The sequence below is a fragment of the Carassius auratus genome, unplaced genomic scaffold (genome assembly GCF_003368295.1).
Source record: "Carassius auratus strain Wakin unplaced genomic scaffold, ASM336829v1 scaf_tig00030446, whole genome shotgun sequence".
Classification (NCBI taxonomy): Eukaryota; Metazoa; Chordata; class Actinopteri; order Cypriniformes; family Cyprinidae; genus Carassius; species Carassius auratus.
Genome location: NW_020525854.1, coordinates 16,288 through 42,599, shown reverse-complemented (window position 1 = coordinate 42,599; position 26,312 = coordinate 16,288). Strand labels below are relative to the sequence as shown.

General features: G+C 41.1%; 1 protein-coding gene across 1 annotated transcript in view; it reads right to left on the bottom strand.

Moving 5' to 3' along the window:
- The window catches only part of LOC113080236 (neurexin-2), a 269,544-nt gene extending 244,015 nt beyond the window's left edge, over positions 1-25,529 (bottom strand). The window contains exon 1 of the mRNA XM_026252449.1: positions 25,509-25,529. The gene's annotated coding sequence lies outside the window, so the exon portion shown is untranslated. The remainder of the gene's footprint in view (positions 1-25,508) is intronic.
- Positions 25,530-26,312: the final 783 nt, after the last annotated feature.

Here is a 26,312-nt window from a genome sequence, read left to right as displayed (position 1 = left end):
GTTTGGCCAATCACAACGCACTGGACAGCTGACCAATCAGAGCACACCTCACTCTTCAGAACGATGAGCTTTGTAAAAATGTTCACTCTTCAGAAGATGGGGCATAGAGGAGAAACAATAATGTACAGTATGTAGAAAATAATGTGTTTTTGAACCTTAAACCGAATTAACACATTGCATTACACCAAATAATGTTATTTTTAGCAACGTCATATGACCTATTTAATGAATGTATTCATTTATTTATTTATTGAGCCACTACATAAATTTTTTTTAACTACAAGCATTGATTGGGTATCACCAAAGTAAATTTCTGCAAATAAATTGCAAGCCTAATAGAAAATAATGCTATTGATACCGATTTCCATGAGACCGGACTGAATTTTTTATTTTATTTTTATTTTATTTATTTTTTTGGCGCATTTTATCTGTCACATGTTCTTAGCAGCTCACAATTATTTGTTGTGCCATAAATGTAGCAAAGTAACCTGTGTTTAATACTTGTCTTTGTTGAGTTTGATTTATGGAGTCATTTGGATTTCTTAACCTGATAAATTAAAAAGGATGTATGTTAAAATAACACAGAGCAATTACATATATTTTCACAGCTATGCAAATGCATATGCAATATTTGTAACTTTAATAAGTAACAAAAAATGGAGACAATAAAGAGTTATTTAACGATATGTTAAGGACCGGCCCTTTGCTAGCAGACATAATGTTGAAGTGGCCCTCAGTGAAAATGAGTTTGCCACCCCTGATTCAGAGATCTGTAGCTTCATAGCATTAAAAAGTCAAATGGATCTGTGTTTGGTGGTGGTTTCAGCTTAATGAGATCATTCAGCCAACAATGATCATGTGTCCTCGTGTCGCTTGAACCCACGTGGTTTCTTCCATCAGGGTTCAGCAGGAATTAACAGCTCTGTATGATCACGGTCATTTCATCAGACCTGCTGCGGATCGGTGATATTTACTGTGTGATGGTGGCATTTGCTGGCGTTTCTCATTAAAGCCTCACCTGAGCGAGCGAGCTCCGGCCGGGTTCAGACGCCCATCTAATGGCATTGCGTTCGCTCCATTAAACCCCACACATGCTCCGATGAGTGCAAAAACACCTCCGTCCTGCTGCAGAAACTACAGACGCTCGCTCCAGACCTGGCCATTAATGCAGCCTGTCTGACACGCTTTTATGTGCCTCATTAGTTAAACACACAGTTATGTTTCAGAGGATCTCAGAGAGCACAGAGAGAATAAAGGGAAAGTGCGCTGGTCGCTTGTGTTTTAACAGTTTAGTCCAAAGTGTTGGCATTAGCGAGATCTAACGGCTGTCTCACATTCAGAGGAAGTGTCTGGGCTCGTGGCGGTTCACACTTATAACTGTTCCTTTAATGGCATCAGTAGAGAGATTGTTCACTCAATTTAACAGCGGTGTGTGTTTGAGCGACCCATGAAGACAGGTACTGAAGCCTCCCGATGGAGAACTCGTGGAAAACCTGACCTAAACCTGACCAGAGCTCACAGGAAGTTCAGCGGGATACTTCCTGTATCATCACAGTGTGTTCGGTGCGTTATAGGGTCGGAAAATCCTCAGGGAATCCAATCCTCAAAGACCAGAATTAGAATGTGTTTACTGCGATATTCCAGCATAACACACAAAATGTGTCTTCAAACTGTTATTTGAGCTTTATTTGTGACCCGTGTGGGCAAAATGAGTCTTCTACAGGCAAAAAAACTAAAAAAGGTGAAATAAATATAGATTTTAGTCAAATTTTATGTTTTCACAAAAAAAAAAGTTAATTAAAGGTGTTTTTGATTATTATTATTATTATTATTATTATTATTATTATTATTATTATTATTATTATTTCTTTTTTGAATGCTTTTGTTTAGATATAAAATGAAAAAAAGTTATACACTTGTTTCTTATATTTGTTCTTTTTTGCATCTGTTCTTATTTATAATAACAAATAATGTTGCTTTGGAACCTTCAGAAAAAAAATAAAATAAATATATTTTTTTTTTTATAAAAAAAAAAAAAACAACAAAAAAACAAAGACTACAGTTGTAGCTCAGTTATTTTGTGTCTGATTCCAACACATCATACATGATTTTGAAGGAAAAAGTAAAAATAAAAATAACTCGTTTTGGAGATTTGTTCATTGTGAATTATTTTGGCAGCACAGGTCATATTTAGAAACGCTTTGCAGAAGATGCATCAATGTCTCTGATCCTCCAGTGAAGGAGTCAGAAGCGAAGGAAAGATGAACACTCATATGAGTAGTGCTGATCTCTCCTGACATGTTCATCACTTCACCTGCGGGAATATGGTTTTGCTTTTCTTCTTATTTTGTTCTCCATTGCCACAAACCTTTAATAACTAATTCAAATGACTGTATTTAGCAAAACCTGTGATTAAATAGATTAATAAACAAAGATTGACTGATCAACTCTCTGTACAAGCAAATCTGGCAGTCAAACAGGAAGTGAGGTCATATCTTGACTGCTCAAATGTTGTAAAACTTTTATGTCTGCCATAAAAAAATAAAAAAATAAAAATAAAATAAAATAAAATTCAAATTATTATAACTGCTGTTGCTAAAGTGCAGACTCACACATCCAGCACTTTAACAACAGCAGACTCATTTGAAATAATTTGAATTTTATTTTATTTTTTATTTTATTTTTATGGCAGACATAAAAGTTTTACAACATTTGAGCAGTCAAGATATGACCTCACTTCCTGTTTGGCCTTTTTTTTTTTTTATAGAAAACAGCTTGATTAAGAAGGTCTTTCTCCATCTTTCGGTGATGTGGGATTGTTGTGAGACTCTTGACTAGTTTCTGCATTATTTTCAGACTCATTATCACGTCAAAATATCAAAACAGAAGTGTGCTAATGTTTGAGTTGTACATGTTCACTAAGTGTGAAATATATGCTCATATATATCTGCACATGAGCGCTGTCTCAGAGAAAGTATTCCATCATTAATGTACATGTGGCTAACTGCAGACACTGAGAAGAATCTGGCTTGTTAATGATGAAGATAATGACTTGATGAAAGCAGATATCTTTAGTGTTTATAACATGATGACGAATGATTGACTCTGTTCAGTTGTGTATGGTGTGTGTGATTAACTGTGGACTGTTTCACACTCAAGAATCACACACACACTGTAAACATGATCTCAGATATCATCTTCAGAATCAATTAACAGGACTAATATTACACAGGATTATATGTGTTTTACAGTATTCCTGTCTTACTCTATGTGTTTGTGTGTGTGTGTGTGTGTGTGTGTGTGTGTGTGTGTTGTAGTGTGTATGTATGTGTGTGTGTCTGCATGTGAGTGTGTGTGTGTCTGTATGTTTGTGTGTGTGTGTGTGTGTGTGTGTGTGTGTGAGTGTATGTGAGTGTGTGTGTGTGTGTGTGTGTGTATGTGTGTATGTATGTGTGTGTGTCTGCATGTGAGTGTGTGTGTGTCTGTATGTTTGTGTGTGTGTGTGTGTGTGTGTGTGTGTGTGTGAGTGTGTGTGAGTGTATGTGAGTGTATGTGAGTGTATGTGAGTGTGTGTGTGTGTGTGTGTGTGTCTGCATGTTTGTGTGTGCATGGGTTTGTGTGTGTGTGTGTGTGTGTGTGTGTGTGTGTGACCTCTGTGAGAGTCTGGAGATGTTTGTGTGGAGCGTGCTGTCAGAGGACTCGTTTCATTTACTAATAATAACAGAATAATCCCTCGCTAGCGTTTGCCTCTAATTACTGCCTCTCGTCTTTTTATTTTAATCCATTATTTATTTTCCATGAGATTAAACATGCAGCAAAAGGCCTAATTCAGTTTTGTAGGGCTCGTGGTTGATTAGGATGGAGGAGGATATCTGAGATCTGAAATGAAATCAAGCACATTCTCTCTCTGTGGTGTTTTCTCAGATGATGTTTGCTGGAGTGTGTGTGTGTCTGACCACCAGCGTGAGCTCAGCTGGGTTCAGGTTCCTTGTGTAATTAATGAGCTGCACTTACACACACACAGAGTTTCATTACTCGGACAGAGCACCGACATTAATACAGCAGAGTTTGCAGTCCATTAAACAGAGACATCCAACAATACCAGCCGACTGAGAGAACAAGAAGACATCCAACCAATACAACAATCCAATCAGTTAATTCTCAGCAGATAGAGACTCTTTCACCTAGATATCACACTATAGAGACCGTGTCTGTTCCCCGAACTAGAAAATACAAAAAACGTCCAAACCAAGTTAAGATTAACAATTTAATTGAGGTTCAACAAATAAAAAACAGATGCAATATGGATAAACAAATGATAAAGCTTGGCTTATTGAATATCAGATCCATTTCTACGAAAACACTTTTTGTAAATAATATGATAACTGATCATAATATAGATGTGCTCTGTTTGACAGAAACTTGGCTAAAACCTGATGATTACATTATTTTAAATGAGTCCACCCCCCAAGATTACTGTTATAAACATGAGCCGCATCTAAAAGGCAAAGGGGGAGGAGTTGCTTCAATTTATAACAACGTTTTCAGGATTTCTCAGAGGGCAGGCTTCAAGTATAACTCGTTTGAAGTAATGGTGCTTCATATAACATTATCCAGAGAAACCAATGTTAATGATAAATCCCCTGTTATGTTTGTACTGGCTACTGTATACAGGCCACCAGGGCACCATACAGACTTTATTAAAGATTCAAGATTCAAGATTTTTATTCGTCACATACAAAATTATATATAGCATATATAACCAGCAGTGAAATGTGAGTCAGGTCCGCTCCATGGACAGTGCAATTATTAAAGAAAACAACACAGATGAAAATATACATAAATAAAGCTATGTAAGAATGAAATAAAAGTAAACAATAAAAATATAAGAATAAAATATAAAAAATGTATATTGTAGAATTAAATATAGAACGCAAAATAATGTGCATGAATGTAAACTGTAGTCTTAAATATTAAGATGTACAGGGATGTACAATGTGCATATATGCATTTTACTGTAGTCTTAAATATTAAGATACCCAGGAATGTACAAGAAGCAAATGTGCAAAACAGGGCGACACTGTCAGTGTGTCTATGTGAGGTAGTGAATATAGTAAAAAGATAAAGTGAACATTAAGTGGAGGCATGAGGATGTTAAGAAGCTGGTTTAGAGTTTAAGAGCCTGATGGCCTTGGGGAAGAAACTCCTCCTGAGTCTCTCAGTTTTTGCCATCAGGCTACGGTAGCGCTTACCAGATGGCAGCAAAGTGAAAATATGATTACTGGGGTGGATGGAGTCTTTGATGATTTTTGCAGCTCTACTTCTGCAGCGTTTCAATCAATCAATCAATCACCTTTATTTATATAGTGCTTTAAACAAAATACATTGCGCCAAAGCACTGAACAACATTCATTTGGAAAACAGTGTCTCAATAATGCAAAATGATAGTTAAAGGCAGTTCATCATTGAATTCAGTTATGTCATCTCTGTTCAGTTGAAATAGTGTCTGTTTTAATTTGCAATCAAGTCAATGATATCGCTGTAGATGAAGTGAGGTAGATGTCCTGCAGAGAGGGGAGAGCAGACCCTGAAATGCGCTCAGCTAAGCGCACAACTCTCTGCAGGGCTTTGCAGTCTTGACTGGAGCTGTTCCCATAACACACTGAGATACACTGAGTCAATACACTTTTTATGGCCCCTGAATAGAAAGTTTTCAGGATTGCTGGTGAGACCCTGAATTTCCTCAGCTGTCGCAGATGGTACAGTCTTTGCCTGGCTTTATTAACCTGAGTTTGAATGTGAGTAGTCCAAGTCAGGTCCTCAGAGATGTTTACACCAAGGTACTTGAAGCTGCTCACCCTCTCCACAGGGGTCCCGCTGATCATAAGAGGAGTGTAGGGCTGCTGCTGTCTCTTCCTTAAGTCCACAATCAGTTCTTTAGTTTTGCTCACATTCAGAGAGAGACAGTTGTCCTGGCACCATGATGTCAATTTCTCTATCTCATCCAAGTATGCGGTCTCATTATTGTTGTGAATGAGGCCCAGAACCACAGTATCATCAGCAAATTTGATAATGGATGTGGAGCTGTGCGAAGACATGCAGTCATGTGTGTAGAGAGAGTAGAGCAGGGGACTCAGGACACAGCCCTGTGGGGCTCCTACGTTCAGGGTGATGGAGCTGGAGGTGTACTGGCCTAGTTTCACCACTTGAGGTCTGCCGGTGAGGAAATCAAGGATCCAGTCGCAGAGTGAAGAATTCAGTCCGAGGTCTATGAGTTTGGAAGCTAGCTTTATGGGGACTATAGTATTAAAAGCTGAGCTATAGTCAATAAATAGCAGCCTTACATAGTTCCTGTTATTGCTGTCGATGTGTGTGAGAGAAGAGTGCAGGATGTGAGAGATGGCATCATCAGTGGATCTGTTTGGACGATAAGCAAACTGAAGAGGATCCAAAGTATCCAGGATGGAGGAGCAGATGACGTTTTTAACCAGTCCCTCAAAGACCTTCATGACTATTGATGTGAGGGCAACTGGACGATAGTCATTCAGACAAGAGGGTTTATTGTTTTTAGGCACAGGGATGATGACCGATTTTTTGAATGAGGTGGGAACCATCGATGTAGCAAGAGACTCGTTAAAAATGGATGTAAACAAACCAGCGAGCTGATCAGCGCAGGACCGCAGAACACGGCCAGAAATCCCATCAGGTCCAGCTGCTTTCCTTACATTCACTCGCTTTAGTGCCCTCCGAACCTCGTCCTCCGACACGGTGATCACATGATGATCGCTGATCTGACTGCTGCTTCCTGACGCGCTGATCGGCAGACTCACACTGCTTCGATTGCTTTCAAAGCGGCCGTAGAAAGTGTTTAGCTCGTCAGCCAGCGACGGATCTGCTCTCACCTCTGCAGAGGATTTATTTCCAAAGTCACAGATGTTCCTTAGTCCTTGCCACATGCGTCGGGAGTCATTTAGCTGGAAATGTGACTCTATGTGTTCCCTGTATCTGTGTTTGGTGGCTCTTACTGCGCGCCGGAGAGCATAGCACGATGCTTTGTACTCGCTCATGTTTCCCGATAGAAGACCGGCGTTGTAAGCAGCAGTGCGTTTGTTTACTGCTGCACGGATTGATCTGTCCACCCACGGTTTCTGATTTGAGAATGTCCTTATTGTTATTGTATTTGTAGCTTGTTTGGCTAGCGTGTTTACAAAGCTTAACGCTACATCCGTGAACTCGCTGACGTCCTCTGGTTGGACAGGATACATGTTGATAAAAATTAGGCATGACTTGCCTGAGTTTGGCTTTGTTAAAGTCCCCAGCAATGATAATAGCAGCGTCAGGATGTTTGTTGATGTTGCCGCTGAGCGCATCGTGAGTTTGGTGATTTTACATCCGAGTTAGTTCTGGCTGCAGATAAAGTTTTAATAGTTGGTGATTTTAATATCCATGTCGATAATGAAAAAGATGCATTGGGATCAGCATTTATAGACATTCTGAACTCTATTGGTGTTAGACAACACGTTTCAGGACCTACTCATTGTCGAAATCATACTCTAGATTTAATACTGTCACATGGAATTGATGTTGATAGTGTTGAAATTATGCAGCCAAGTGATGATCTCAGATCATTATTTAGTTCTGTGCAAACTTCATATAGCCAAAATTGTAAATTCTACTTCTTGTTACAAGTATCGAAGAACCATCACTTCTACCACAAAAGACTGCTTTTTAAGTTATCTTCCTGATGTATCCAAATTCCTTAGCATATCCAAAACCTCAGAACAACTTGACGATGTAACAGAAACTATGGACTCTCTCTTTTCTAGCACTTTAAATAAAGTTGCTCCTTTACGCTTAAGGAAGGTTAAGGAAAACAGTTTGACACCATGGTATAATGAGCATACTCGCACACTAAAGAGAGCAGACCGAAAAATGGAGCGCAGCTGGAGGAAAACAAAACTAGAGGTATTTCGTATTGCTTGGCGGGAAAGTAACATATCCTACAGAAAAGCATTAAAAACTGCTAGATCTGAGTACTTTTCTTCTCTTTTAGAAGAAAACAAACATAACCCCAGGTATTTATTCAATACAGTGGCTAAATTAACAAAAACTAAAGCCTCAACAAGTGTTGACATTTCCCAACACCACAGCAGTAATGACTTAAACTCTAATATGACTAAAATCGATACTATTAGAGATAAAATTGCAACCATTCAGCCATCAGCTACAGTATCACATCAGACAGTGCACTATAGACCCCCTGAGGAACAGTTCCACTCATTCTCTACTATAGGAGAGGAAGAATTGTATAAACTTGTTAAATCATCTAAACCAACAACAGGTATGTTAGACCCTATACCATCTAAGCTCCTAAAAGAGGTGCTTCCAGTCATAGATCCTCTTCTGACTATTATTAATTCCTCATTGTCATTAAGATATGTCCCCAAAACCTTCAAACTGGCTGTTATTAAGCCTCTCATCAAAAAACTACAACTTGACCCCAAAGAACTTTTAGAATTATAGACCAATCTCGAATCTCCCTTTTCTGTCCAAGATACTAGAAAATGTGGTACCCTCACAATTATATTCCTTCTTAGAGAAAAATGGTATATGTGAGGATTTCCAGTCAGGATTTAGACCGTATCATAGTACTGAGACTGCTCTCCTTAGAGTTACAAATGATCTGCTCTTATCATCTGATCGTGGGTGTATCTTTCTATTAGTTTTATTGGATCTTAGGGCTGCGTTTGACACAATTGACCACGACATTCTTTTGCATAGACTTGAACACTTTGTTGGCATCAGTGGAAGTTCATTAGCATGGTTTAAATCGTACTTATATGACCGCCATCAGTTCGTAGCAGTGAATGAAGATGTATCATATCGATCACAAGTGCAGTATGGAGTACCTCAAGGCTCAGTACTAGGGCCGCTACTCTTCACGCTTTATATGTTACCCTTGGGAGATATCATCAGGAAACATGGTGTTAGCTTTCACTGTTATGCTGATGATACTCAGCTCTATATTTCTTTGCGGCCCGGTGAAACCCACCAATTTGAAAAACTAATGGAATGCATAGTCGATATAAAAAACTGGATGACGAGTAATTTCTTACTGCTAAATTCTGAAAAAAACAGAGGTTTTAATTATAGGACCTAAAAACCCTGCTTGTAATAACCTAGAACACGTCTAAGACTTGATGGTTGCTCTGTCAATTCTTCGTCATCAGTTAGGAACCTAGGTGTGCTATTTGATCGCAATCTTTCCTTAGAAAGCCACGTATCTAGCATTTGTAAAACTGCATTTTTCCATCTCAAAAATATATCTAAATTACGGCCTATGCTCTCAATGTCAAATGCAGGAATGTTAATCCATGCATTTATGACCTCAAGGTTAGATTATTGTAATGCTTTATTGGGTGGTTGTTCTGCACGCTTGGTAAACAAACTACAGCTAGTCCAAAATGCAGCAGCAAGAGTTCTTACTAGAACCAGGAAGTATGACCATATTAGCCCGGTCCTGTCCACACTGCACTGGCTCCCTATCAAACATCGTATAGATTTTAAAATATTGCTTATTACTTATAAAGCCCTGAATGGTTTAGCACCTCAGTATTTGAATGAGCTCCTTTTACATTATACTCCTCTACGTCTGCTACGTTCTCAAAAATCAGGCAATTTGATAATACCTAGAATATCAAAATCAACTGAGGGCGGCAGATCCTTTTCCTATTTGGCGCCTAAACTCTGGAATAACCTACCTAACATTGTTCGGGAGGCAGACACACTCTTGCAGTTTAAATCTAGATTAAAGACCCATCTCTTTAACCTGGCATACACATAACATACTAATATGCTTTTAATATCCAAATACGTTAAAGGATTTTTAGGCTGCATTAATTAGGTAAACCGGAACCGGAAACACTTCCCATAACACCCGATGTACTTGCTACATCATTAGAAGAATGGCATCTACGCTAATATTTGTCTGTTTCTCTCTTGTTCCGAGGTCACCGTGGCCACCAGATCCAGTCTGTATCCAGATCAGAGGGTCACTGCAGTCACCCGGATCCAGTACGTATCCAGACCAGATGGTGGATCAGCACCTAGAAAGGACCTCTACATCCGTGAAAGACAGCGGAGACCAGGACAACTAGAGCCCCAGATACAGATCCCCTGTAAAGACCTTGTCTCAGAGGAGCACCAGGACAAGACCACAGGAAACAGATGATTCTTCTGCACAATCTGACTTTGCTGCAGCCTGGAATTGAACTACTGGTTTCGTCTGGTCAGAGGAGAACTGGCCCCCCAACTGAGCCTGGTTTCTCCCAAGGTTTTTTTCTCCATTCTGTCACCGATGGAGTTTCGGTTCCTTGCCGCTGTCACCTCTGGCTTGCTTAGTTGGGGTCACTTCATCTACAGCGATATCATTGACTTGATTGCAAATAAATGCACAGAAACTATTTAAACTGAACAGAGATGACATCACTGAATTCAATGATGAACTGCCTTTAACTATCATTTTGCATTATTGACACACTGTTTTCCTAATGAATGTTGTTCAGTTGCTTTGACGCAATGTATTTAGTTTAAATCGCTATATGAATAAAGGTGACTTTGACAGCACACAACCAGAGAGACACAGAGAGACACAGAAGACCAAAACACTCTCTCTCTCTCTCTCTCTCTCTCTCTCTCTCACACACACACACACACACACACACACACACATGACCTGCTGATGATCAGAAGTGAAGAGTATCCTCTATGCTGGACTCATTATCTATCGGTTCTCTCTGTGTTCTACAGGGACTCGTGAACATCAGCTGAAGTCATCTGAGCTCAAACATTGACTTGAACACATTCACATGTTTGCAGTTCTCTCTCTCTCTTTGAAATGATACTCCACATTTGGAAAACAAGAATCCCAGTGGAAAGTGTGGAAGCAAGGATCATGTCATTATGGATCTGATCATCATGCAGAAACGATCAGTGATCAGTCTCATGTCAGCTCATCAAACAAGATGTTTTAATATATGAGCAGTCAGATGAACTGATCACAGGTGCTGAGGATTGAAGCGTGATCAGCTGGACTCTCTCTGTCTCCATGATCAGAAGGTCCTGACCTGACGACAGCAGCAGCTTCTGTTTGATGCTCAACCATGTCTCACAGGAAGAGAACAGACACACAGTCAGCGCTGATGATCGGCTGCAGACCTGAGCCTGAGCAGCTTCAATCGCTAAAAGATCGCAGTCTCGATTCAAACACCCACATGATCTCATTTCTCAATGACAATGATTCACCCGTGTCTATTAACTGTGTGAAGAGAAGTATTAGCAGAACACTGAAAGCTGAGACACAGAGAGCAGACAGTTAGCATGTTTGGGTAAGAAACTGCATTATTTCTGTCTTACAGTCATTCGTGTTATCACAGAAATACTGGAATGAAAGGTTATAATTCAGATATAAACGCTGACGTCTAGCGATCAAAACAGAGCAAGCCATCTTTTGAAGAGGCGCTTCAAATAACGATTGTGTTGATTGCATTGATTCTCCACTAGGTGGAGATAATGACTGTTAAAAATGTATCTGTCATTGAATCATTCATAAAGATTATTAAAAAGCACAGATCACTAGGATGCTGTGTGTGTGTGTGTGTCTGTCTGTGCATCTGTGTGTGTGTCTGGAGCGAGTATGATTTGTGTTGTCAGTTTTCCCAAGTGAAGCTGCCAGTAGCAGCATGACACACACACACACACACACACACACACACACACACACACACACACTGTACTGATGTGAGGTGTGGGCGGTCAGAGATGGTGTGTAGTGTCTCTCAGCATGTTTATAGAAACTCGGCGCTCCAGTTTAATGCTCACAGCTCACAGCATCCCTCATGAATATTAATGAGCATCTCAGGAGCAGATATGTGAAGACGGAGCAAACACAAGTGTTCAGTGCTGACAGAGGGTCAGAGTAACATTTCTCTCCTCAAACAGGACGGGCCGAGGGCAGATGCAGGAGAACAGGACTAATGCTGACATTACTATTCCTCCAGACGTCTGATCTGGAGACACCAGAGCAAGAGCTGCATCGCTTCATAAAGGACTCATTTCTGAGGGACAGCTATTAACAGAGACGATCTGTAACGCCAGGAGCTGCTCACGATCTCAATCTTTATAACAGATTCACTGCAAAATAGACCTGCATGTGACAATGAGAATCACACTGTTGAGAAAAACACTTGCGTCAGTGTTTGACTCATTATTACATTCAGAAATAATGTTGGTAAACAAAACAACACGTTTAATAAACATGTATTTTAGTTCCTCTCACTCCACAATAAATCCATTACATTTAATGTTATTCAGAACAGGAATCAAAAGCAAAAAAACAAACAAATTATAGCGTTATTCTTTAGAAATATTTATTATAAACACGAAGCCTAAATGACTAATTTATTTATTCATTAATTCAAAGTAAATCTTAATCTAGTGGCTTTACGCATGTTTTGTGTGCTTGATGTTATTTTTTTTCTAGTGATTAAAATCATGATTTACTGGAAAATACATTAGCCGTTCAGTATGTGCATAATAATAATGGGTAGAGAGTGACCGATAATAACCATTTACCATTCCGATAATACCAGTTACCATTACTAGATATCAATTTTAATATCAGATTCACTCATTTATGGCTGGAGATACACTGATTGCAATATTCTTGACTGATTGTGACCTCTGTTTTTTTTTTGTTAGTGTGATCTGACGATTCAGATTTTTTCAGATTCTGTTTTTTTTTTTTAAGAGCTATAATTGACAGCATATAGAACCAAAAATCTACTTTTCTTCAATGTAAAGTTGTATTTTCATAAAAGAATAAATAAATAAAGTAAAAAGTCAATTATAGCATAGGAACAAATAAAGCAAATTGGCACAACGGCACAAATAAATGCAATAAAAAGAGAGCTATGAAACTTCAGTTTGAATGTGTGTCCTTAAGTGCACGAACGAATCCTCTTATCTCATCTCTCTCAGTTGTTCGTGAAATATAATGTTCCTCTGCTGTTCATACGTCTGTAAGGGACCCCTGGGCTCTAGCTCCACCAGAGATACAGCATACACTCACTCACTCACTCATAATAATCACAAAGTGCAAGTAGTCAACTTTAAACTTACTAGTAATGAATAGCATTAACAAAACAACAAAACTTATCTTTATTAAACTATCACATGAAATGTACAAAGATATCACTGCATAAACTACACATTTGTTGTTTATAGTCAGACATATTTTACACAGATTGTAAGTCAATATTGTATGATAATATGCAATTATTTAACACTATTATGATGGGGCCATATGACCAAAACTTTATATGAGTGATTTATTTAAAGATAGTGATGCATTTCAAATATGTATTTCCTGTAAATAAGGCTGCTATGACGTCTACATCGTAGAGAACAGCGGAATTCAAACCAAAAAAAAAAAGTCCTAAAAATTATTTAAAAGAATTAAACAGTCAGTAATAAAAGCTCAAAAGACAAATACAATAGAATACAACACATACAAATGAAACAAACTGTGGGTTAATTTATTTATTTTTTATTGCAAGTCTCAAGCAGTATGATTATTTAATCTATTCAATATACTATTAATAATTAATGTCTTATTTCAGTTTTAGTTTGGCTCTAGTTATGTATTTATTGCAGTTTATATGAAAAGTTAAAATAAAACGATGTCACTTTAAGAGCTGCACGGATCCAAATTACTGTTACATGTGTCTTTTTTATTCTCAAATCTTTACGTTCATGTATTATATGACCGATGAAGTGCAGCATTTATTGTATTTGACCGTTTCGGAGCACAATTTGAGCTAAAAGATGACTTTACATATCTGTGTTCTGTTGTGTCTCTGAGCGCATATCTGTTCTCGAGGAGCAGCACAAGCTCTCTTTCATGCTTTTAAACACATGAATAAACATACTTCCATAAATCAAGCACGTCCCATTTTGCAATTTTCACGTTACATGATTTTACTGATTTACTGATTATTGACATTGTGCTTCTATGGAGGAACGAAAGCACATCGCTGCAAAAGGAGATGGAAGGGGGCACAATAATCATTTTATCTTGATTATTGGATTTTCATAATCCGTTTGAGGCCAAACTTGAAAACGAACCATTTTAATTTATCATTAATTGCACAGCCTTAATTTCCGTCACATGCGTTCAGCCAATCACACACTGGACAGCTGATGAGCACACCTCGCTTTTCAGACCTTTGCAAGAATCAGTGCGTTTCAGAAAGGCAGGGAATAGAAACAATGTTCCGTTTTGTTTAACCATAAACCACATAAACACATTTCATTACATTAAATACATTAAATAATGTTCTTTTTAGCAACATCATATGACCCATTAAAGAACAGAGCAGAAAGGTAAATTAGTGAAGGTAAATGTACACCTTCACAAATGTCCTTCTGCATCTGGATCTGTCCATCAGGCTGGTCACAACTCAGCGAATGCAATCCTTTAAATCACTCATTTACCTTAATAATAGAGAAATCATTCATTAGCATTAACAAAAATAAATAAATGCTATAAAATACTGTTAATCATAGTAGTTTCTGACAGCTGATGCAATACACAGGCTACTATAAATGGGAGAAACCATTTGTAAAGTGCTACAGAAGTTATGTTTTTAAGTGTTTATGATCAAAGTTCTGTTGTAGCATTTTTAAATAAAATCAAGGATTCACATTCACGTGTTTAAAACATTCAGCAAGAGGACGTGAAAGAGCTCTGTTCTGTGTGTTCTGACTCTCAGACAGCGAGCAATCCCCAAATTGCACTTCATTCCACAGCTTCTTGAGCTTGAACGAAAAAAAAAAAAAATGCAATGTTATTTTGCATTTGTTTATTCCATTTCTGTACATGAACCTAAAAAACCTAAAGCAATGTTTATTTATTTATTATTATTATTATTATTATTATTATTATTATCTTTGTTCTATTTATTTATTTGTGATATTGTTTATTTGTTCTTATTTACTGACTGTTAACTTGTCTTCAGTTGGAATAGAGAATTGTAAAACTGAATTGGTATTTATAATTTTGGTATAAAAAAATGACAACTTTTCACCAGTGTTGAGCCCTTAATGCCAGATCACATTGGTGAATATTTGGTGTGTTTTATAATTTGATTAGATCAGGATTATGGTACATCACAATTAGGGTTGAGTACCAAACTCTGTTCGTTTAGGGTACTGACCGAATTGCATTGCTACCGAGTACTGATTCCCCTTAAATCAATCAGTGCCAAATGTCAGTACAGAGAACACTTTTGGGTGTATACACTACAGAGAGAGAAAGACAGGTCCTGAAACTGGTTCAAACACACAGCCCAAATGTTCTGGAGTGTGCTCAGATTATAGGGCCATATGGTTTCTGTGAAATCACGGACGGGATTGTGGAGTCCTTTATATCGCGGAATGCCACCGAATTCATCAGTTTTGGACAAATAAATCAAAAGTAGGTCTGCCACTTAACTTGAATCACGATATGAACTAGTGTCTGTGAATATTAAAATGCAATATGAATCCTGCATGTTCTGCTGCCTCTGTATGTATGAATGGTGGAAACATGGTTCCCTTTCGAAGGGAACTTCGACAATACGTCATCGACGCTATGGGGGACGCCTCAGGTGTGACAGGTGTCTGAAATCAAATATCAACTCACAGCAATCACGCTGACCGGCGACAGCCGTGAATCATCAGCTTGAATGATGAACGTGCGACCTGGATATAAAAAGGGCGCCTTGAAACCATGACAATATCCTTTTCGTCTTCAGGGACTGTTTTGTCTGATTTAAACGTCTGCTTACAGCGAAAATGAAACGCACATCTAAGGCAAGTCCTAAATGTTTTGTGAAATGTGCTGACCCGTGCCCAAGATATTTGTCGCCGGGTGACACTCACGAGATGTGTGTACTGTTTGGGTGAAGAGCACGCACAGGATGCTCTTGAGGGAGCGTCCTGTGCAAATTGTGAGCGTTTTCCTATGAGAACGCTCCGCTCTCGTCGGGCTCTCTTCTCGAGGGAAGAGAGTTCATCGCGGATCGGGTCCCGCTCGTGCCGAGGCAGAGCGGCGACGCGCTTCATGGGGCTCCCAGATGGAGCTCGCTGACAGTCTCGAGAGGGGCGTTAACCTCTCGGACGCCTCATCGGCTGACGAGAGTGAGCTGCAGGTGGATGACGGAGACTTTTCTCCTACTAATACTGCAGCGAGTGCTCTTCAGGCCGGGCAAGAGATGGCTGAGGAGGATGATTTAGATCCTCAACCTCGTCAGCCATCCTGCCCCGGGTACGCAGAGTTGGTGGAAGTTATGGAGCGCGCCACTGACAAACTTCAGTTGCCATGGCGGCGCGCTCAGGGAGAGATCGTTCGCGGTCGTTTGGATGATCGGTTTCTGCCTGAACATAGACCACCAGCTCAGCAGAGCCTTCCATTCCTTCCTGATCTCCATTCAGAGATCGAGAGGGCATGGAAGAAACCGTACTCTGCCTGTATTCATCGACATCAGCGGGGTAACTTCGCTGATGTTGAGGGGATCGGTGAGTACGGTTATGTGTCGATGCCGCCCGTTGACGAGACATTTGCGAACTATCTCATTTCTGGGCGGGTGTCGACACTAAAAGCTCCGACTCTGCCATCCAAGCCCCTTAAAACCACAGCTCGCTTGAATGGCAGAGCGTACACGGCAGCAGGTCAGGCTGGTGCTGCCCTTCATACCATGGCAGTGCTCCAAGCCTACCAAGCTGACCTGCTGCAGGATCTCGACCAGGGGGCAGGGCTGTCCCCTGAGGCGGTCGCTGAGTTGCGCCGGACCACAGATTTGTCCCTCCGGGCCACTAAACAGACTGCTGCCGCGATCGGCCGATCGATGGCGGCTATGGTGGCCACAGAGAGGCATCTGTGGCTCAACTTGGCTGATATCGGGGAGAAAGAAAAATCCCTTCTCCTTGATTCACCAGTTTCGCCTGCTAAACTTCTTGGCACCTCCGTTGAGGCGGTGGTTGGAAAGTTTAGGGAGGCGAAGGCGCGCTCAGCTGCATTTAAGACCTGTATACCGCTGAGATCCGGGCCCCAGCCCAGGCAGGCGGGAGGACCTGGTCCGTCTTGGTCTGAGGACCGTAGGCAGGACCAGAGGTCTAGTGTCGCCTCTCGTGCCCCCCCTCCATGGAGGAGTAGGACACAGAGGAGGCGAGCCTCCCGCAAAAAGAGGGAAAAAGGGAGGTCATTCAGCACAAGCGCTGCAACGCTCAGCGGAAGTAGGGTTTGATCTCCCTGGAGGGCCTTTTCTACCAGCCCTCTCCCTCTTCTTGACTCCCCAGGCGTTTACGTTACACCAGCCCTGGGGATGGGCCTTATGATGAGAACTATGTTCTGATGGCCCGCCGTAGCAACTGGTTGATGTGAGCGCCTCTTTTAGGCATTTAAAAGTGGTGGACCCCAGGTTCATTGAGAACTCTCTGGCAAGTCTTCACTCCGCACGCCGCAGGTGAACTTTTGGTTTGTAAAATTCTGTGTGTATAACTAACACTGATTGTATTTCTCTACAGACCTTGTTCCCTGTATAGACCTAGGGGGTCATTCTTAGAGGAGCAATTAAAGTATGGACTTTAGGGCCCTGAAGCCTCCCCCAGTTGGTGGCTAGAATGAATTAGGAAGAAGCTCAAAGAAGATTTGGCTTCTGTGCTGAGTATGTGATGGCCTTCCTGTCATAACATTTTATATGCGTGGTGGGCCGCCGCTCATTTCTGTTTAGCCTCAGGGCTATTAGCCACCCAGGGGTAGAGTAGTTGGTCTTCCTAAAAAAAAAAAAAAAAACTTTTTTGCTTTAGGTTTAGACTGACGCTGGCGCTTCAGATAGATCTTCAGATAGATGTCCTGCCTATCGGTTTGTGACATTGGTATCCTGAGTACTCGCTCCCCTGAGCTCTGTAGGGTTTCAGTAGGTTGAGTGTTTTCACAGCCTCTCAATCAAGTAGGCTGTGGCTCCTCCGAGCCCTCAGGTAGATCTATGCTTGTAGGTCGGCCCTCTTCCGGGCCACCTCTGTAGCTGGCCTAGGCTATGCTAGGGATGTTGGAGGTGTGTTGCTAAGTATAGCTGCCGCATTTATTATGTGTTAGGCTTCCTCCCCTAGATTTCAGCCTCCTCCCTTAAATGGGAGTTGTTGGCCAAGGCCCGCCCCTTTATCTGCATTCAGGGGTGATAGAGTAATGCAGGGTGGTAGCTGAGGTAGGATCAGTCTGGCAGGGTTAGGCCATCTTTCGCTCTGCGAAGTGAGAGTTTGTCAGACCCTGCCGAACAGAGATGTTTTTGGGCCTCTAGAGCTGGCTCCACTCAGCCCGTTGAGCTAATCGCTCGACCGATGGGTTGAAGTGGGTTGGCTTACAATTTAGCCCCCCCGCTCCCCTAGGCTGGGCGCAGGACAAATCCCTGTCACCCTTTGGAGCCACTTGCAGGCCTGCTCCCTGTCTAACATTGCAGGGGCGTATGGTTGTTACTCCCCCGCTAACTCAGGGTAGTTTTGAGTAGTCCATTCTCAGCTCTGTATGTATCTACCTCACACCACGATGGCTCCGGTTGAGCAGGGAGTTCTAAACTACATTTCATTCCGGTTTTTGAACTCCGCTCCCTTTGAAGCCAGAGCATTGCCATGGGCTGACGCCTATGCACTTAGTAGGTAGGCCCCTAATGGGGCCTCCACTAGGCAGAATGGCGTATGTTGTACTCCCCTGCTATAAGGGTATTGCTATTTGCTGAGTACACTGCCTCTGGCAATGTGATTAGGTACCAGGATGCTGTAGCAACAGCTTTCTGCCGCGAAGGCTGCACGGTTGGGTAGTAGGCCCCAGCAGGCCTCCTTGACCGAATAGCCCTCAATAGGGCTCCTAGGCCAGCTCACCTATGGTGGTTGGCCCTGGTAGTTCGGGCAGAAGGCTCACTGCTGATTAGTAGGCCTTAACAGGCCTCCTCGGAGGTGGGTCACAACATTGTGGAACATACACTAGGACAAAACTATAGGAAAAGTTTTTAATAGTATGGTTCCAGCAGTGTTCGTTAAAGTAGCAGAATAGACTCGCTATCAGCTAGTAGGCTCGACCAGGCCTCCCTGTTAGGCGAGTCCCCAGCAGCAGTTACATCCAGCTGATTAGACTGTTTCAGGTAGTAGGCCTCTTCAGGCCTCCCTGAAGGTGGGCTCCCACATTTTGTGGTGGTCAGGTAGTAGGCTTTACTAGGCCTCCCTGAGGGTTTAATCCCACATACTGTGGTTACTAGGTGGCAGACCCCACAGGCCTCCCTGGAGTTGAATTCCTGCTTCTTTGAACTGTCAGGTAGTAGGCCTCATAAGGCCTCCCTGAAGGCAAAGCCCCAAAGACAGTCAACTGGACTGCCAGTCTGGCTCACTATCAGCTATGGTTTTCAGGTAGTAGGCCTCTCCAGGCCCCCCTGAAAGTAAGCTTTCCTGCACTGTGTTTATCAGGTAGTAGGCCTCACTAGGCCTCCCTGAAGTTGAGCTCCCACATACTGTGGTTGTCAGGTAGTAGGCCTCACCAGGCCTCCCTGGAGTTGAGTTCCAAATGACTTTCAGTTTCCACTTAAGGTGGTTATCTGGTAACAGGTAGTAGGCCTCTCTAGGCCTCTCTGTAGGTGAACTCCCACATATTGTGGTTATCAGATAGTAGGCTTCACCAGGCCTCTCTGAAGGTGAGCTCCCACATACTGTGGCTGTCAGGTAGTAGGCCTCACCAGGCCTCCCTGGAGTTGAGTTCCAAATTACTTTCAGTTTCCACTTAAGGTGGTTATCTGGTAACAGGTAGTAGGCCTCTCCAGGCCTCTCTGTAGGTGAACTCCCACATATTGTGGTTATCAGGTAGTAGGCTTCACCAAGCCTCTCCGAAGGTGAGCTCCCACATACTGTGGTTGTCAGGTAATAGGCCTCTCCAGGTCTCCCTGGGAGTATTTTCACAGTGCTGCTGGGTTTTGTAAGCTAGTGGCCGCTTACTTTCAGTTTAGCAGTCCTTATCAGGCAGCTACCGAAGGTGAGCTTGCGCCCTGGCTTGGCTCAAGTTTTTATTCTCTGCTACGGGTTCCCTCCTGGAACCTCTTTATCCTGCTACAGCCTGGTTGCCTACCAGGTAGATCTTATGCTCCCCTCACTGAGGGTCAATGTGAGTATGTGGTCTCCTGAGTCTGGTCAGTCTGTCGTAGGCCTCTCATGAGGCCTCCCAGTTAGATCAGTCCTTAGGCCCTCACAGGCCTCCTCAGTGTTTTTGAAACACAAACACTGGGTAGATCCGTTGATCGAGTAGAGAAACTCCCCTCGCTGGCAAGGGCTGTACAGCACTATGCTGAGTCATACTCTCCAGGATATCCCGTCTCTGAGATCCGGGCCGAGTGGTTCACTGCCTGCTCCGCAGTTCCTCGGGCTGGATGCCTTCCTAAAGGCAAGTGTCCAGAGGCTCTGTCTTCGGACAGACAGGAAGTGGCCAGTCTGTAGTGTCTTATGTAGTGACACCAGGTCAGGCCTGCCTGGTGGCATTTCAGGTGGTACATTCCCCTGAATAGTGACTGGCTGGGGTTCCCTCGGGTTCCCTAGCCACATTCCCTAGAAGGGACCCCTTCTAAGAAGTTGAAGTTGTGGTCCTAGGCCCTTGAGCAGGCCCAGGTAGACCTTTCACTAAACTATGTTTATGGAGGTTTTCTGTGGTATCATATAGCTTGGGCTATGACCGTAGGGAGTGCTGTCACTGACAGCCCTGTGTGACCTGAGGGTGAGTGGTTCTAGCGTTCATTGAATTGCTGGTTCTGACAGTTGTCACTGCCATTGGGCATGCACTCCCTTTAGCATGGCAGCGTGGGTATTTCGTTCCCCATAGCGTCGATGACGTATTGTCGAAGTTCCCTACGAAAGGGAACGTCTCAGGTTACAAATGTAACCTTGGTTCCCTGAGAACAGGGAACGAGACAATACGTCTCCCAGCCATGCCTCAGGGTCTGCCTGCCAAACAGTCCCTTCAGACGAAAGGATATTGTCATGGTTTCAAGGCGCCCTTTTTATATCCAGGTCGCACGTTCATCATTCAAGCTGATGATTCACGGCTGTCGCCGGTCAGCATGATTGCTGTGAGTTGATATTTGATTTCAGACACCTGTCACACCTGAGGCGTCCCCCATAGCGTCCATGACGTATTGTCTCGTTCCCTGTTCTCAGGGAACCAAGGTTACATTTGTAACCTGAGACGTTTTGTTTACTACACCTAAATACTGAAACACGCGTGACGCTCGCAGTGATTCTGGGCCTCTGCATCTCACTATATAACTACTGAATCTCCAAAGCTGCTGGGACCGTAAATTCATTTGTTACAGAAATATATTACTCTACTTTTGTACAGTATAATGTACATCTTTAAATATTAGATTTTGTATCAAAATAAACAAATAAATAATGGAAAAAAAAACATTGTTTTCAAAAGAAATATTAACACAATTTTTTCTTCCATATATAAATTTCAACAGTAAACCTCAGTTTGTTAGCCACACAGAATAAAAGAGTTTTATATTTTCATTTGATTTAAAATAAATGTAAAATGTTTTTGATTTTCAGAAAAACAAGAAGTCCAGGTGGGGGGGTTAGGGACTTATTGTACTATTGTCATAATGCATAGTTTCCACCGATTCTTTATAGATTCCGCTCTCTCTTTTTCCCCCTTTGTTTTAAAAAAAAAAAATGAAAAAAAAAAAAAACGCAAAGCAAATACCATATAGACCTATTAAATATAACATAAAAATACAAATAATGAAAGTGCTTTAAATTTTCTTTTTAATTTAATTTTAATTCTTTGCTGAAACATTGAAGTAAGAAATAGTACAGTAATCAGATAATTCAATGTAAGTATGAACATTGCATAGTCATTAGTGCATTAATAACAAAAACATTTTTAATTAAAGCTACAAATGTTATTTAGTCAAGAGCAGTTTTCCCTCTTTTCTTTCATTGTTTGAGGTGTCATACATCATAAATAATAAATCATGAACCACAACGTTCACTGAAGACATGCCTGTCTATGTCTAAGCGAATACTCAAGAATGTCACACATTATTTTTCACACTTATTCATGTTCTTTTTTTTAAAAACAAGAAACAAAATATGTGCTCAAATATCTTGCTCTAAACTGTTGAATTATTTGGTAAAAGTAAGATCATCTGGAAACAAAAGAGTACTAAAAGAGTACTTTCTTACAATAACACAGTACATCAACAGTGCTCAGTGTATGAGATGACTATTTCATTATATTTATGCAGAATTGTCCAGATCAGCGTCGTGATGTGTCATAAATGATTAAATTCCACAGCTGTAGTGTGTGGTGGATAACTACTGCAAGCTCAAATATGTTGAGATGAAAAGGAGTCAATGATGTGATTAATTCTACTCTACTGTGTCTAGTTTGTGCTGGTATATGACCCATCCCTTCACCAGGATCTGCATCTGTCCTGCGTTAGCATGTGCTGTACGCTTTACGTATTTTCAGCTCATTTTCTCTTTTATATTTGTGCAGGTCCACATGTGCACTTAAAGAAAAGCATTAACGCCTTAATTTAAGAGAACAGTTAACTCATTATAAAATGAGGTTACAATATTCTCCGGCATCACTGCGGTCATGACTTAAGCCAATTTGAACAATATCCACTAACTTAAGACTGTCTAAATGACATTAACATTATTTCATTGACAAACATAGTGATCTCAGCTCTGTGGAAATGAGAGTAAGTTCTGTGTAGACGCATATAAACAGAGCGATGTCTGCAGGCATTTCATGATCAGTATTGAAGACAAGAATACTATCTCTAACTCTGATAACATTCCAGCTATATCAACTCTGTATGTGCTGTTTTGTTCCTTAATTTCCTCACAGTGTATGCTTACTCCAGCGAAGTAGCTGGCTTCACATTTCAGTCTATTAACCAACCCACAATGTAGTTTCACATTGCAGACGCTAAACATTTAAGACTGTAGTTGACTAAATTTAAGCAGAATCAATCCACTCCCTTGTGCTTTATGTTCTCTATTTAAAACATTTGACTTTGTAAACCTATTTTGTGTATTGTTAATAGTAGAGTTACTGGAATGCTGAAAGAAAGATGTAAAACAATAAATAAATACTGGATTTACATATCGTGATCGGTCAATAATCGGTTTATTGATCACTGTTTGTATTTCTGTTCTAGATCAGACGTGACGGTAGCACCAGAAATCAGGTCTAAATCAATAACTGAAGAGCAGCTTACCACCTTACAACAAACACAGCTTTAGTGACAAAAGTCAAACGCATCTGTTGAGTCACTGTAAAAAAGAAAGAAATAAACGGCAGTCACAGACATTCCTTCCCAGAGGAGATGTGCTTTCTGAATTTCACAAGCTCTCTGAGACATGGATTCGGACTGGATTAAATGAGAAAGTAAGTCTGTGAAACAAATGAATCTCCAGGGAAAACTAGTCCTGTCAAAACAGAGCTGAAGATCACAGTACAGCAGGAACACAGAGCACACTTCTTTATACTCTCTGACCAGCTCTAAACTGACAACTGAGGGAAACTCAGATTAGTCAAATAACAGTCTTTGAGCTTAAAACCAATGAAACCAGCTGAGCTCAAACATACAGAGCTTTAACAGCTTTAAACACACACCAAGTGAAGGATTTACCTGTCAGAGAACTCAACACATCTGTGTTTGTATGTGTGTGTGTGAATGATAGAAAAACCTGAGATCACCAACATAACAGGGCTCTAACTATCATTAAATAGCACCAGAAATGTATAGTACTGACAAAAACACAGAAACATTCTTTAAAATATATGTTGTGTTGCATTAGAAACAGGTTTGATGTGAGGGTGAGAGAATAATGAGCGTTTATCTGAACACAGTCAGCTGGTGATCCTGTGCAGTTTGTGTTCAGTTCAGCTAGAGCAGTGAAGATGACACTTCTACCTTACTACGTGTGATTCTAAAACATTCGGAAGGTAAAACTAATTCCTCAAATTTTGGCAAAGAAACTTTTAATTTAGACTTAAATATTGTGTGCTGGTTGGTGGATTTTTTAACAAGCAGATCTCAAAGAGTAATGGGGTGTTGTCCAATGCATTGTCTTCTGCTGGTAGCCCACAGGGTTGTGTTTTGTGCCCTCTCTTGTTTTCTTTATACACTGATGATTGTCAGTGTTTTTGAGGGAGACACATTATAAAATGTGCAGATGATTCAGTGATTGTGTCTCTCCTCTCTGAGTCAGATGGGAGTCATGGTCCGGTGCTAGATCATTTTATTCAAGAGCGTGATGCTTCATCTTTAAACATTAATGCTTCGAAAACAAAAGACACGCTCATTGATTTCCATAAGAATTACGTCGTTATCAAGAGACATCAGGTAGAAGTGGTCACAAATATACAGGCACTGTGTTGGATGACAAATACAAATGTGAGTACGTATTTATTTTCTGAGGAAACTTTGAACTTCATGTGGATGTTTCTTTTATGAAGATGTTTTATACTTGTTTTATTGAATCTATCTTCTATCTAAGTTTTTCTATTATTTGTTGATGTGGTAATTTGAATGTAAGGAACAGGGGTAAGTTGAATAGTACAGTTAAAATGTGCAGTAAGATAGTGGGGATTGAGTTAAGGACTATCACACACATTTATGAATATAAGGTGACTAAGAAGGGTCAGTTAGTCCTGTCTGATGTCACTCATCCATCGTGGAATGAACTTCTCCTGCTTCCTTCTGGACGGAGATTTAAACTCCCTTTGTGCAAATCAAACAGACATAAAATTTCCTTTGTACCTGCTGCAATTAGGTTTTTAAATGATTTATTATAAATGTATGCGTTGTATATGTGTGTTGTGTTGCTGCTGTAAGTGCATGTGTACTGCTGTCTACACAAAGAATTGCCCTTTAAGGACAATAAAGTTGAGTAAAGAATGAGGATTTCAGTTAGTTCACAGAAAATTCACTGTAAAATGAGTGATGCTGAACACAGATACACATTGCATCAGAAAAAGCATTAAAACAAGCATTTGTTGATTCAGTCAGAGCAGATCTGAGAGCCACTGAAGGTAATTAACAGCTTGAGTAATTGCCAAACAATGAGAATGACCACAGAATGAGACTCTGTGCATTCTGAACACAAACACACTTCATCTGTGAGTGACACTACAGCAGCATTTCAACCCCAGCATGGAGAGCAGAAGAGCGTTACCTGTGTCCGGGAGGTCAGAGGTCAGAGGTCATCTTCAGGACGCACAGCGTGGAAATACAGCTACACAGTAAGATGGGGAGGAGGACAGTGTTCGGAGGGGTCGGGACAAAAGACGGAGGGAGGGGAGAGACGGACAGATCTGTTTCCTCACTAAAGTAAAGAATGGAAAACGGAATGAACCATACCTTGGCTGTTTAACGTCAGGTGCGCCAGACCTTGAAGGAAAGAACAGAAAAAAAAGAAAGAAATGAAAAAAGAAGGTCATAAAAAGGCACGGGAAGAAAGCAAGCATTGTCACAAGGTTGGACTGCAGTTTGTGACAGACATCCCGGGGCACGCTCGGATGTCAAAGACCAACTCAAACCAAAAAGAGAAAAGAAAGAAGAGAGAGAAAATAAAGGCTGAAGAAACAAATGATCCAACGAACGAGTGAACGCTTCTTGAGTGAGGGGGGATTGGAAAAAAAAGCATTTCATTCAGTGCAACCCCGAAGGCCATTGCTCGCTCAAATGCTTTTTTCCCCTCTGGTCTTATGGAAACACACACACACACACACACACACACACAACTGTTTGGCAGAGTTCAAGAGCGTCTGGATTAACAACACACACTTCTGTCAGAACAGAAACACCGACGGATTCATCTACGACGGCTCGATTCGGACTCCAACCACACACATGATCACGTCCTGAAGACGAGCGCCAGACTGCTGGAGACTCCTGAGACTGAGCCCAAGACCGATCTCACAACACTACGGTTAAAGTCCGGCTCATAATCAGCGTTAAAGAGGAGTTCTCTTTCAGTCACTCCATAATACTGGCAACACATACATTTTCACTGTCTTTAGGAATAAAATGATATATGAATCAGCCTAAACGACATATCAACAAACCCCTCTGAATAAAATTGCTATGTTTGGTGTAAGTACCGCTGAAGTGGAGGAAAAAAACTCTTTATGCATTTTCACCTTTGGATTGGAATTACAATCT